General features: G+C 41.6%; 1 long non-coding RNA gene across 1 annotated transcript; it reads right to left on the bottom strand.

Moving 5' to 3' along the window:
• Positions 1-2,159: 2,159 nt before the first annotated feature.
• Positions 2,160-8,964, bottom strand: LOC110360215 (uncharacterized). The gene is made up of 5 exons (XR_002415976.2): positions 8,787-8,964; positions 7,709-7,931; positions 4,226-4,404; positions 3,396-3,507; positions 2,160-2,758 (listed from the first exon to the last, which is right to left on the bottom strand). It is a non-coding gene; the product is annotated as an uncharacterized LOC110360215 (long non-coding RNA).
• Between the last annotated feature and the right edge of the window lie 5,996 nt (positions 8,965-14,960).

The following is a 14,960-nucleotide window of genomic DNA, read 5'->3' on the forward strand; positions in this document are numbered from 1 at the left end:
GCTCTTCTCCAGGCACCCACTGGTGTCTAGTGTCAGAGGGAACATCTGTGGATGGAGATGGCTGTATGGACTGAGCAGAAAGAGCTGCTACTATCTTCACAACTTATTCCCTTGAGTGACAGATCAAAACATTAACAGTAGTAATCCCAATCCGCCAAGGCACAAATCCTCCAATCAGTTTATACCCAGTCCAGCTGCATTTTAATGGCCCAGGAGGAAAGCTCCTTGTCTGGTGTAGGAATTTGTCCTCAGGAGAGTGGACTTCTGTTCAGGAGGATGATTAAATGAATTGAAGTATTACAAATAGTATTACAAATGTGCATGTCTCTCAGATGGTTTCCTCTGTACCCTTACCTACCAACAACTTTCTTTTCTTCAGAGTGCTCTTCCTGAAACAATCACTGCAAAGGCATAAAATGAGGAGCATCCTAGGTTGGAAGCATAAATAAATAAATCTTCAAGAAATTAGGCAAGAGAGAGCAGTTCTTTTTTTTTTTTTTTTTTTTTTTTTTCATGTTTTGCCAGAGCCACATTAGAGGTCAAGCCTTCCCCTCCCAACTACCCAGTCTTCTAAATCCTTATCCCTAAACACTGCAAAGAACACTGTCATAAAGCACAGAACAGCCACAACATTAACCAGCCACCACCTTCACTACTGATTCATTCAAACAGGATATGGAGTTATTACTAGAAAATATTTCAAACCCACGGAGGCTGAAACAAGATTTAACTCCAAAACTAAGATATCTCCAGCAGTCCAGGAAGTTTCAGTTTAGCAAACTGGTTCAGCCCCCTTATTAAAACAAGCCTGAACCTGAGAAATGCTGATCTTGATTGAAATCTAAAGGTGACTTTTATTTTTACTTTTTCTCCAACAGAGGCTGAGTTTGGGTGCCCTGGCTCTGAATCACCCAGCAGCTTCTTTTGCTTTAACAGGCAATTTGTCCTTTCCAAGGCAGGCTGGACATCTGCTCTCTAAGGGAGAGATCCAGAGAGCTGGGTCACCATATTTGTCACACAGCAGACTTGCATTGGTCATGGTACTGGGGATGGATAGAATGCCTCAGTGAGAAGGAAATCCAGGCACCAGATTTGATAAGAGTGAGGAGGGTCTTTCCCACTTGGGGGGGGGGGGGGGGGGGAAGAGAGAGAGAAGAGAAAAAAGGAAAGAAAAAAGAAAAGAGAAGAAGAGAAGGAGGAGAAAAAAGGAAAGAAAAAAGAAAAGAGAAGAAGAGAAGGAGGAGAAAAAAGGAAAGAGCAGGAAAGAGAAAAGAAAAGAAGATAAAAGAGAAGAAAAGAAAATAAAAGAAAAGAGAAGAAGAAAAGAATAGAAAAGAGAAGGAGAAGAGAGGAGAAAGAGAAGAGAGGAGAAGAGAGGAGAAGAGAAGAGAGGAAAAGAAAGAAAAGAGAAAAAGGAGAGATTATTAATTTTTTAATAATGTACTTGGCAGGTGTTTCTCTGCATCTCCTCAACTGTTATTGTTGATCTACATGTGTGAATAAGTTGAGTTTTCTCCCTTGGGCCTGGTATGTCATTTTGCTCATTTCTGCACTGAAGTTTGAATTCAAGATGGGCCCAAGCCCAACTTCACCATCCCTGAGCTCTGGATATGGATTCTGCTCTTGTGGCTCAGGCCCCATCTCTCACTATAATCCTGGGCTAATGATTTCACCATGTACTGTCATCACGCCCGTGCCTGGAGCTCACTCCCTCACTCAGCGTGCCAGACACACATGCTCCTTCTTCATCTCACAGCCCTCCAGCCATAAAGTCTATACAGGCAAAGGAGAGACAGTAAAATCATTGTCACCTACACCTTGAGCCTGTGCTCAGGCTGGGAGGGGTGGGGGGCTGTGTTGCCCTGGGCCAACAAGTCGAACCAGCATCTCTGGAGGTGGGAAAATCACTCTCCGCGGTATGGGATTGCCCCTTGCCGACATCCTCACCTGCCTGCAGCTACAGTAAGGAGCAGGATTAGGACATGGAGGGTGTGATCAGAGCTTCAATGTGCCCCAGGATCTCAGATTACTTTAGCGTCGCCTGGTGGATATTGCTAGCCAGTATAATTCAAAGTTAAATTCAGGCAGGAAAAAAGCCATCAGGCACAGGACTAAAGATTACGATGCTGTCTCATAGAACATATAACAATTTTCCCAAGTATGGCTGAAGACCAGATTTAAATGCAAAATCTGTGCTGTCCTTTCTGTTTCAGGTTCAAGATTTTTATGATATGTCCTTGTATATGACCATATAATCAATGTAAGAAAATGCATGCCACATCACAATCACTCTTTGGAGCTTAGCAAATAGACACTAGGTGAAAATGAGAACTTTTGAAAAAATAGAGGGAATGACATTACAGAAAATTATCACAACAGTATCATTTTATTATACAAGGTCTCTAGTCTGCTACTTGTGAGCAAACGACAAGGTCTTGATCACTGTTTTATGGATGAGGAAATCAAGACGGAGTAAAGCACTGACTCTTCAGCTCCTCATAGCTTGTACAGGCATGTGCATAAGACGAACAGCAGATGATCAGAGCCTTTCAAGGTTATTTCTCCTCACTCCAAAGCAGCCAGCAGATGATGGGCTCATTTTAATACTGGAAAGGCATCACAGTGCTGGGGAAGTCCATGGAGACAACAGCTGGCTGACCGCCCTGTGAAGAACATCTCAGCCTGCCGCTGGGGCCAGGGGTGGAAGAGCCTTACACACGAGTCCCACATACCTCTCTTCCCAGTGGATGGATTTGAGCTGTGAAGAACAAGGAGTTTCCTTCTAATCCTTGCCAAGGATTTAAAATTCCTTTCTAATTTAACTCTGCCCACTACTGTGACCCCTAAAGAAAGGTCTGTTTTCTGCTCAGCCTTGAATCTGGTGTCTTGAGGTATCATTTTGGCAAGCAACTCTACAAGATGTCCAAAGAGAATGAAAAGGCTCTGCTGTTTTATGACACTTCTTGGTGTGACTTTTCTCTGCATTTTGTGCAACCTGTTTCTGCAGGAGTCCCTTGCCCTGTCAGGACCAAACTTCTAACACCCAGTGAACTAAACCCTGGGAAAGGGGTGTTTCCTACCAGCAAAGCATGAACTGGGTAATGTCCTGGAGAACTGGGCCAAACTGACTTGTATTTACAGAAGTGGACATGGAGTTTGACTGCAACATCATGGTGCTTTATTGTGTCACACACAGTAAAATTGCGATGTGCTGACAACAGTCAAGCAAGAGATGTCCACAGAAATGCCCTCTCTTCGCTTGGGGTAAGCACCATCCAACAAGGCTGTGTATAACACATCAGACACTGCAGAGTTTATGGGACCTGTCATCTCAACTGCTTTTACCCTTTAAGTCAGAAGGGTCTCCAGATGGGCCCCTACAATGTTGCACTTACAATCCTTCATGCAGAGACAGCTCTGCTACTTGGATCCTCTGAAAAGCTTTGTTCACTGCTATGCCACCAGTTCAGCTCCTCTCCAGGCCAGAGTGAATCAAATTTCTCATAACTGAAACACAAAGGAAATGGAATCACAGCCTGGTTCTGAGACAACAAATGTCAATTGCCTCAGCTGGCCCCCAGGCTGTCAGGCCACAGAAGATGACTTCGCTAGCTTTCAGCCTGACACATAGAGAAAGTTCCCATTGTTTTGCTCTGCAGATAAAATCCACCAAATCTGCAGGATTTGGGGGTAAAATCCACCAGAGACCAGATGTGCTGTGCCTGACAACAAAATGCTCAAAGCTCTGGACTGCCATTTTATCCACATGTGGAGAAGACGTCCTGCCTCCACAGGCAATCCCTCCACAGACATCCCCCCAGGTAAAAACTGAGCTGCTTCCAGATACCAGGACAACTATAGCGTTGTGAATTTCTTGCTAACGTTTGGAAACCTGAGAACATGAAAACCCTCCAGGGATCTCACCCATCTCATGAAATCTGTACCAGGCTTAACTGAAGTCCTGCAATATCCTCATCTAAGTCTGGAAATGCAGGGAGAGGGAGGTGTTGAGAACCAGAGAACTGTTCTAAAAAACACTCTCTAAATAGCATTAAGCATATTAATCGGGAAGTAAAATTTTAAAAGGGACGTATAGAACCCGCTTATCCTAATTCCAGCTTTGCAATTCTGCTTCAAGGAACACACATACACACTATTATACACATGTATTTTTACTTGCGCGTGATACTTGTTTGCTTATTTATATAACGAAATGGACAGTTACCCTGCTGTGCCTGGTGGTAGCAATTCAACAGGCTGCCAGCATCAAATGTCTTTCTAAATCTGCTCTTCCAACTGAAGAGGTTTCAGGGAATGCCTTGCCCAGTGCATGCATGTTTGCATCTGTTTCTCATGCCTTTCCAAAATGGAATTCCGTTCATTTCTGTCTTTGTTAAGGAGAGTCTACAAAGAGAGAAAAAGGAAGAAAATAAAAATAAGTGTAGAAACCCATTCAAAAATAACACCTCAGCCTTAGACTAGTCCTTAGAGCTGCATGTATATTTTAGAAAGAGAAAGAAACAATTGCTAACGCTTCGGAAAAGGTCAATAATAAAAGATAAATCCTGCAAATCCCATCAGCGGCCAATTTCTGCCTCCTCCATGAAAAGAAAAAGGGAAAGGAGAAGGGATTGCAAATCAGCTCTCAAACTTTGGGACTAATAACAACCATATTCATAATATTGTCCAGCTCTTACATATTATATTGTGTCAGCAGATCCCACAACAAACTTGCAAGGGAACTTCCAAAATAATTTATTTTCCAGAGGAGGAAACATCTTGGCACAATATCACCAGCCTGGTGGCAGAGATAGGAATAAAATGACAATCTTAGAAGGCTGAAAGTACATCCGAGCCAGGAGGGCACAGTGTCATATTTGCCATTTCTAACCCCTTTTGATGATAGGAAAATAACTGAAAAGGAGGCAAGATTAGTGTAAAAAAGGGATCCTTTGTTTTTATAAATGTTTTAACAGTTTGTGGGAAAAGGCTGGGAATTTGATAAGAAAAATAATGGCAGGGGAAGTACTATTGCAGAAAAGCAATGTGACAGCCCCCTCTTTCTTTTATCCCTTCTCCAAAAATACACTATGCCAGCTCTTTCTGTGACAGCTGTAACATTATCCTGTAAAATATATTTTCCTCTTATTTTAAAATAAAGGACCTGTCAGGCTAGGCTCTGAGCAAAGCAATAACAAACAGGGCAGTCCCTGATCCAGGATTTCAATATCTGCAGAAAGTTTGTCAATATGAGAAAGCAACACAATGAAAGGTAACCAGAATAATTTGTACTTAATTTAAGACCTCATCCTACAGTCCTTTTGCAGCCATATAGTGATCTAGATTTTCAGAAGAAAGTTTAGAGGAGCTGGTAATTTCATGAATGTCACTGTGTGTTTAAAACAGGTAGTTGAAAAGATACTGAAGAGGAGACAGAAAAACACTAAAGCCATTACGAAATGGCAGAATGAAGGTTCCCATCCTTGTATTGGTAAGTTCAAAAACCTGCTAAAGTTTCTAAACCTTGAGGTGTGCAGGGAATGAACTGCTGCTCAGAAAAAGACTGGATGATAGATTCTGGCAATTTCAACCCTTTGCCTTCTTTGAGGAGGCTGCCCAGGTTTCCAGGGTGGTGCTGCTCCCATCTGGACACAAAGTTGGCCTTGGTTCAGTTATAAACCATCTACATGATGTTACAACATGCCTGGCAAAGAAGTGCCCAATTCAAATTAAAGCCAAGGTGAAAAATTACCTTAGCCATACATGTAAAATACAGTTTGTTGCAGTTGTAGATTGCTATATCAATGAATTATTAACCACTAATCTGTTAGGGTGACAATAATCCCAACTGTAGTTAAAATGTGTCTCCATTGCCAGATGAGCTGCTTCTCTGCTTTTAAGTTACTAATGAAATTGAATGAGCAGGGGTTTCAATTCCATAAATAGAGTTTTGATGAATGCAAAGTAATGCACATGGGGTTGGGGGGAGAATCACCATCTAGATGAGCTATAATTTAGCTCTTTATGCTCACAAAGAGATCTTGGAGCCATGACAGTTGGTCTAAACGTGTCAGCTCAATACCTACTGGCAGTCATATAGGCCCACAGAACATCAGGAACACAACTGAGACCAATCCAGAGAATACAGTTTCACCATGGTGTAGACTGAGGGTGTGCACGCCAATTGGAAACTGAGTGGAGTTCTGGTCCCACCCCACTAAAAAAAGATGCTATAAAGCTGGAAAAGGCACAGTAGTACAGTTCACCAAGAGGCACTGAACAGACTAGAAAGCTTCTACTTAGAAAAGAGGTGTCTGAGGAGAGTATGATAGAATCCTACAGAATCATGGATAATGCAAAACAAGTGATTAGTGAACAATTAGTAATTCTCTATTATTAAAAAGTTAGCACAACACCAGTTAAGTTAACAGGCAGCGGATTGCCATTGAACTCATAGAACTGCTTTTATACACAATGTGTATTTAAAGAAAAAAACGCATTCCCACAGAGTATTATGGAACTTAACTTATACAAGGGCTTAAAATGTGATTAGTCCATTAGTAATATGTCTTGGTGGACTAATCCCAGCAACCTGAGAAATAACCTTTAGTCCGGGATGACTTTAAATCACACAGAAGCCATAGGAGGACTGCTAAGAGGAGAATCATGCTATATCGGCCTTGTCTCCCATACTTCTTCCCCATATATTGCTTTTGTGCCTTTACCAGAGGTAAGGCACTGGGCTGGATAGGGTCTTGTGATTTAATTCTAGATGACTATTTCTCTATGTTGTGTTAAATGTATGCTGTCAGTTCCAGGTGGCATCTTGGCAAGAACCCAAGGCCTGTGTCAAAGATTTGTCAGTGCAAAAATATTGCTGTACATGGCCCACATTATTTGCTGTCTCTCCAGGAAGAGAAGCCAGTGGGGTTTTTTTGAGTTCGCTTGCAAAGGGTGTTTACAGTTAGTTAACTTCATCTTTTTGTGAGAAAGCACAATTGTTGATGGCATTTCAGAGACTGTTTGGCAGGAGTTATACTTGGTATTGATGTGGAAGATTGCTTTAGAAGAAGGGATCATATAATTAACATGGCAGCCACTCAGCAGTGCCCATGGTATGGAAATGCTTTCAGTTAAAACTCTCTTTTGCTTACAGTTTACTGTAACATCAACTTCTGGCTTGATGCTTCTTATCTATCATCTATTCTTGAAGGAAGCAACTGGTGGAAAATGTGTAGGTACACAATTTTGTCAGGTTCAAATCAGGCAATGAAATGAAAGTAAATTTATCCTATTTTTTAATGCTTAACTTACTGTTTCTATTTCTTAACTGTGCAATTGTAAGCACTCTCTAATCATAGAGTGAGAGTGAACTTAGAGTGGCTGTATCTTTGTTATTCATGATTGAAATTAAGTGTGAAATGACCACTCAGAAACAAGGTCCATTACTTTGTCTGACCCTCACTTAAAACTATTTTTGACTAAACGTGTCTGCAACTCCTTAAAGAATTAAAACCAAACTGGTACAGTAGAATGTGTTTTTGCAGTCACATTGTAAACAGGCTTTGGGGACATGTGTGTCTCTTTATGATTGCACTTTCTCGAGAGGCAAAAGCTTTGAGGATCTTTTGAGTCCCTGCTTTTGCAGACAAAGGTGATCAGCAGTGCACTATTGGAACTGTAAAGCAGCATTTGTTTATGATCTAACCTATAGCATCTGGAAATCCATGCAAAGATTCTCCTTGCCTGTATGAGGTTTTGAATTAAGTCCTTTTGCTCACTTGTTCTAGCAAATCAGTCTCTAGAGATACCACCTAGACAGAGGTGAAGAAAGGAACTTGTTAGCCTCAGGTAAACGGAGCAGGATGAATAGTTGTTCCAAGGCACAGATCCAGCAAAGAATCTTTGTTTCTTCTTATCTGCTTAAATACCTACAAAATTAAAAACAAATGATTAGAATTCCAGCAATCAAGAATGTGATCTCCTTTATTACTGGAGGTGTTTCCCTGCTGTTGATGTAATCAGCAAGGTAGATGTGAGCTTCTGGCTTTGGAAGTCTAACATATTCAAAACGGTGACAACTAAGGGGACAGCTGTGCCATATGTTTTCCATGAATGAACATGCTTCGTTTTCTCATGTGTTTTTCTTTAACCTACTGCTTTTTGTCGCAAATGCAAACAGCAAAGCAAATGTGAGCTGCAATGCACAATGGTTCACATTACCAGGGCAACCTTTGGTTTGGGAGCCTTTGGAGCCAATGACCTCGTAAAGCTGACATTGCATTAAGTATGGTTCACACTTGAGAGTGAAAAAGAGAAATGCACACATCTCAGACTTTCCAGTCTCAAGTTTTGGAACCTTTCCCCTTCTTCTCTGTTCCTGGACATTTCCCTAATGGAGCAGCTGAACTAGAAATCTGAGAATGACAAGACCAGTTCTACTAAATCTGAATGTGAACCAGGAAGCTTCTGTCCAGCAATAAAAGATCAGCCAAGAATAATCAATCTTTTGCTCTCTCTGGCCAAGAGAAGTCTCTATGATAGATGATGAGGAAATAGCACATGCTGTTTATGACCATACTGGTTATAGGGCAGAAGCCATCTGGGCAAGTTCTCTTAAACCCACATGGTCTTTACACCCCATGGCTCTGTGCCATTGCCCTAATGCCAAGGAAGCCATGTCTGGGTTCCACGCTGTCCTCTGAGCAATGTGTCTCATGGCTCTGTATGAGGTATGTCTTTCTTTGGTGTGCTTGCTGGTAGTTTAGCAGCTGTTACTCTCTTACCAGTTATGCTTGGATACTATGCATCAGGTAGTATATTCTTTCCAAGCTCAACCCTCCCTTCTCCATGCTGTTTCTCCTGCACCTCTCGGAGCAGTTCACTCTGTGAACAAAAAGTTTGCACGTCTTGGTGTGAGGATTATGCAGTGGGATACATTCCCTTCTAGATGAATCATTGAAATCCAGACCAGCTTATTAATAAATGCAATCAGATAAGGCTTTTGCAGTGGCTTCCCAAGTAGGGCCTCTTTTGCTGGCACTATCAGTGAGATCAAAGAATGAAAAATGCCATTCAGAATTAACTCCCTGGGAGACCGTCCAGGCTGGGGCAGAAGTACATTTCTAAGTGACTGCATGTGTTTCACTAGGTACCATTGCTGTCCTAGGTATGAGGACAAACAGAGACCTCTAGGCCCTGTATCAGCATGAATGCACACATCAAGACAGATTAAAGAGCTGCCGACCTTTCCATCTCCCTACAGGGAGAACTTCTTGATTTCTGCCAGGTTCTGCCAGAAATTACTGACTATAATTTACCTAATTCAGCATTGGGAAAGAATTGATAAAGGAAGTGGCATACTAGACCAAGTTCATTTGAAATGTAACTGTTGACAGCACACCAGGGATGGAGTTTGGTCCATTTTTGCTTTTATAGCTTCAGCAGATAAGACGGAAGAAATCATGCTGGGGGCACGGTGAATATGATCTCTGAAGTCCTCCTGGAGGACAATCCAGTGACAAGTAGGCTGACTAATTAAGGGAAACAAGAGTGTACAGCAATGGGAAAGAAATATTTTGGCAGAGCCATGCCCTGTCCTTGCAGGAAATCCCTCCAGCACCACTTTATGCTAACATTTGTCTCTCCTGGAGTTGCAGTTTGCAGGAGACTGGTATTCTGTCCCAGCAGAAGTCACCCTTTCTGAAAAGGAGTTTGGGTTGCTCAGTTTTTGCTGAAAAGGCTTCACTCTAGAAGGATATTTCTGTCTTCCCAGGCAAATGCTATTCTGTTTGTGGATCATTGGTGAATAGCTACACAGAAAACAGGCAATAGTGCAACCCCTGAAGCCAAAACCTTAAAGAAACTCAAACTCCCCTAACTTTCTTTATGACATTTCACTGGCAACAAGTCTCGCAAACAGATTAACTTCAGCACTCTTAAAGGTGCTTGCTAAAGCTCTTTCGTCACTCTTTCAGAGCTTTGAAGTATGGTGCAACACCTGCTTCATTTTGCAGTTCTCCTGATGCAGCGATGGAGACCCCCGACTGACTCCCTCTTAGCCAAACTGACCTTCCTGGTTCATTTTGGATAGTGGTTCGACAGGAGGTATGTATGACAAAACAGAAAGAAAAAAATGTGTATGTTTCTTTGTAACATTTACATTTGTATAGCTAAACTTTCAATGGAATATGAGATTCAAACCTCCCCTTTTCCCTCTCTCTGCAAATATTATTTCCTCTAGTTTTCATCCTATATTTCTTCTGTTCTTTCCTCTATGACTTTAACACCCTAAAGAAAGTGGGTTTGGATTTAACATGAGGGTGTAAACGCAGCCAGCACCTTTGATCCCCTACCTACCCTTTCCTTTGCCTTCCCCAGAAATCAAAGCTGGAGAGTATAAAATGAAAAACTGCACAGCACAGGTCTTGATCTGTCAGCGTTTGGGTTTGGATCAAACTTGTCCAAAGCCATAGATGCAGCTGGAGATTGCTGGTGGTTTCAGCCACTTCTTCTGTTCCTCTCTGAGATCACGAGGTCGAAGCTCCTTAGAAGATACAGTTCAGCTCTGAAACATCACTGCCTAGAAATCATTTTAAGAAATACTATTACAAGTCATTAAAAAGTGGAGAAAACATAACAGAGGGGAACGTAAAAACTCTTCCTGAACTTTACCCTCTGTCTATTTTACTTTTGCTAAGTTAGGTATTTTGTGCCCAGTTCACCACAACAGTAGACCACAGAGAGTCTGCTGTTTCAACTGAGTTAACATTTGTTAGTACAACAAAAGTCAACATGAAACTCAAAATCTTTGGAGAACAGCTTTCATGATGGTAGCAGATAAAACTTAAAGGGCGTCCATGCCAATGCTTAAACAGACATGAGACAAAGGAGACGGGAGGAAGACTTATTCAGGCTAGACTCTATCCCACAAGAAATTTAGGTCAGTCCCTTGGTCATCACAAGTTTTCTATAACTGCCTCTGTCACTAAAAGCCTTCAAGTTAGAGGACCAGTCCTGAAGTCTTCTGGCATCACCCCATCCAAGACTTCACAGACAAAGTTCCCAAAAGGTGCCTCTTTCTTGCACACCCATGTAAATGTACAGCTGCGCACGCAGGCTCCTTGTCTACAGAGCAGTAAATGGAAGTCTTTTTTCTTGGCAGGGGGTGAGGGGAATTGATTCCTTAAGGGGATCTCAGACCCTTGAGGCCTGAGAAGATTTGTAACCTAGGCTCCCAGGTGGAGCTGAATTTGGAAAAGGCTCCTGCACCAGAGCAAGCAAGCCAGCCTCCACACTGGAGCTCCCCTCCCCTCCCCTCCCTGTACCAGCCCAGCAGCCTTGCCCCTCTCACTCATGCTCTATTTTCATTCATTATTTCAGGTGTGCAAATTAAACCACAAGAAGAGGGAGAGAGGTCCCTGCCGGTAGGGAAATTAATTAGTATTTGGGAGATAATGATTCAAATCACAGCTTTCTTCGGTGATCTTCCTTGAAACCTCAGGCAAAACACTCTGGACTCCATCCAGGCTCTACACCACAGTAATTATGGCCTGCTTAGGTAGCTGCAAATGGTGTGTGCATTGAACAAAGGGGACAGGGGAGCCCAGGACTGCCAGCCAGGGTCACTGGACAAAGGTGGGGAGCTTCAGGTCAACACCTATATGAGGTGGCCTAGGCCCAGCCCCCTCCTCTCCATTAATGCTCATTGAACAGACACTAACTGAGACACACCACCCTTGGAAGATATCAGTTGCATCCCAGATGCAGGTGTGAGTCTGAAATGTGGAAAGTCTCAGTTGCTTTGCCTGCTCCAGGCCATGAAGTCGGCACTTAATAAACAAACAAAAACATGTGGGGGTGTGATTAAAGGAACTGCTGGCATGAATTTGGGAAGTGCAACTGCATGGCAACAAGTACAGGGAAGGCTTAAAGATCATATGAAGGGAGTTCTGGATAAAGTTCACTCTCCCCGCGTTGCTCTCAGGTGACCCATACTAGCACCACTTACTGCAAGAGTAAAGATCAACGTACACACAATATACATACCCATAGATAGGTATGAGCAAGTCTTTCTGGGAGAGTTTGTTTCAGAAATAGGTATTCTGAATTTCTACCACTGTGGCCATTACAATGACATTCTCATTTGCTGAAACTAAATGTTTAACTGTTGGAATGGAAATAATAAAAAACTATTTGGAAAGGAAATGAGAAACTATTTGATTTTGTTCTGTCCTGGATTTTATGCATTTTCACTGCCATTGTTTCTGAGCCCCTGCCAGTAAGGCAGAAAATAACAGCTGCCATCTGCCTGGTGTTGTTTGTGGTTTATCCTTTTCCCTAGGGGAGTTGCACATAGAGTGGAAAGCTTTGCTGGGTGGGTTTGTTTTGCTCTGGGTTTTTGGGGGAGCATAGCGGGGAGTGCATTTGTTGTTTGGACAGCAAATGTCACAAGTAGCCATCATGATAGATGGGTGGGTAGGTAGAACTTAGCTAATTTAATCAAAGAGTGCTGCTAATGCAATCTATCCCTTGGTGAGGCTATATTGTCTCATGTGATGTCCTGGCTCTAAGTGGTACCCTAAGCTATCCACAAACCAAGTAACTCCCACTTGTGTTGTGGAAGAGTGGAACAGGAGAAAGAAAACCATCTCTGGTATGGCCTTTGACACTCCACATTAACAGCATTTGCTATCACTGCAATATCACTGAGAAATTACTCTGAGAGGAGGATACATTTTTGGCTTTTCAGAAAGTATTTCTTGAGATTCTACTCCAAAAATCATTGCGGCTGGCTTAGCTATAAACATTGTTTAATGGAGACAGATATGCCTACTTGGATTCTGCAAGAGTCTCATTTAACATCTTCATTAATCTCTGGAAATGGAAATAATCAGGTGCTTAATCAAATTTACAAACAGCAATAATTCAGGAGTAGTCACAAAAACAACCATGACAGAAAAGTAGGAGAAAGACAATTTAGGGGGTATAATTTGAGAGTAAATGTCATAAAGGAAGGATGCAGTCTAATTCTATTCATTGATGCCCATAAGAAAAGAAAACACCACAAAGAACTAATGTGAAAGTAAGATTTAGAAGACAGATAAAGAAAAAAGAGCCAAGGGTTTATGGCAAATGTTGGTTTATGGCATGATGTAGCAAGAAGACAGGTCAGTGGGACTTGTGAAAAGGGATCAAGTCACTGAGCCACAAAACCTAGAAGGATCAAAACCCAGAACAATAAATGTGGTTATTGAGAGGAAGACACTGACAAGATAATGAAATTCAAACAAAAAAAAATACTAAATGATGAAAGAACTGGAACATACCATGTATGTGGAAATGATAAAGCTCCAAGGATGAAAAAAAAAAAAAACATGGAAAAAAACACAGAAAAACAGGCACTGAGTAAGCAGGGATATGAGATAAAACATCCAAACTGCAGAAAATAGGAAGATATTTGCTGTGAATAATGTAAGAAAATGTAAACAAAGAGAAATTTGGAGTAATTTGTTTTTCCTTACAGTGACATCAGTGGCACTGTCATAAAGTCTTCTAGGAGGGCATCGGAAAACCCATCATTTATAACTGTCAGATCCTGTCCTGCGGCAAAGCATAGATAAAATGTATGTGCCAATCAGCCCTCTGAAGGCAGGGAAGCTACCAGCCAGCCAGTGACAGTTTTCTAACTTTTGTAACTTTGTATGCTCATGGAGCAGCCCCCATCTGTGTCTTCGAACAACTTGCAAGACATATTTCCTCCTCAATGTATTCTAGAGTAAAGAAGGGTCTTGGTAAGGACAACCTAGTATTCATGAACAGCTACCTAAGTAACCAGTGACAGATCAATTCCTATTTGTCTTACCTAAAAATGGCTTGTCCACACTTCTGATCTTTTTGGATATACCTTTTCCATGGCTTACTACACCTTCTAATATGGCTAACAATACATTAGACCAAAAAGCTTTCATTAAAGTTTCAGTTCACACGTTTTTACAATTTATGGCTAGAGGAGACCATGACAGTTCTATCTGTTGTGCTGCACAACAGTGCTAAATTCATTTTTCCCATTAACTCAAGCCTGTATTCCCAGCTTGATACAACTCATATTTGTATGCATTAAATAATGACATGGTAGATGCAACTTTGATAAGTGCCTGAAAAGGATATTAGGTAGATAGATTTCAGAATTGCCAGAATCAAGGCGTTTATATTTTCCTGAACTCTTCTGTATAAACACTGGGCTTTGTGCTGTCTTTCTGTCAAGGACATAAAATAAACTCAGATTTGGCTTGAGAGCTGTTAGATAAATAGCAAGTCATTTCCTCCTGAATGTCTCTGTTTCTTGATTATATGTGTGTCACTGTGAGTATGTGAGCATGCATTTTATTTTGTTAGGGCTTTTTATGCTTTAAATTTCCAGAGCTCTTCCTCCCTCCCCTTTTTCCTTCAGATGGAGGCTCAGCATTTCAGTTGCTTGTTTTATAAGGCAATGCATCATCTCTTCTCATTGCCATTAATTAGCCAGTGTAATATTTTCCATGTGAAGTCACAGGACTTGAAATGAACATATTTCGGCATCAATTAGGTCTCTGCTCATGTGAGGGCCCAGCTGCACTTTAAATACTATTTATATAATGGTAATGAGCCAGTCATCACCACTGCTGGCTTCCAGCAGGTTTTGTGCAGTGCCTACTTGAATATGATTAGAAGTGTGTGGATCCTTCCCCCACCCACCCCTTTTTTTTTTTTCCTTCCCAGAAACTATGTTGAATAAAACTGACTGGTTTTTAAAGTCATAAAATGGGCTGCCAGCAGAAAATCGGATGTTATTCTTGGTGTCTGTTATATTTTCTTCTATTTTCCTTGGAAAATGCATCCATCAAAGGCAGGAGTTTCTCCTTTTAATGTTCCTCAGTTTTTCACCCCTACCTTGCCTTTTTGGGGGGATAGGGGTGGTT

This window comes from Columba livia, chromosome 7 (assembly GCF_036013475.1).
Source record: "Columba livia isolate bColLiv1 breed racing homer chromosome 7, bColLiv1.pat.W.v2, whole genome shotgun sequence".
Taxonomy (NCBI): domain Eukaryota; kingdom Metazoa; phylum Chordata; class Aves; order Columbiformes; family Columbidae; genus Columba; species Columba livia.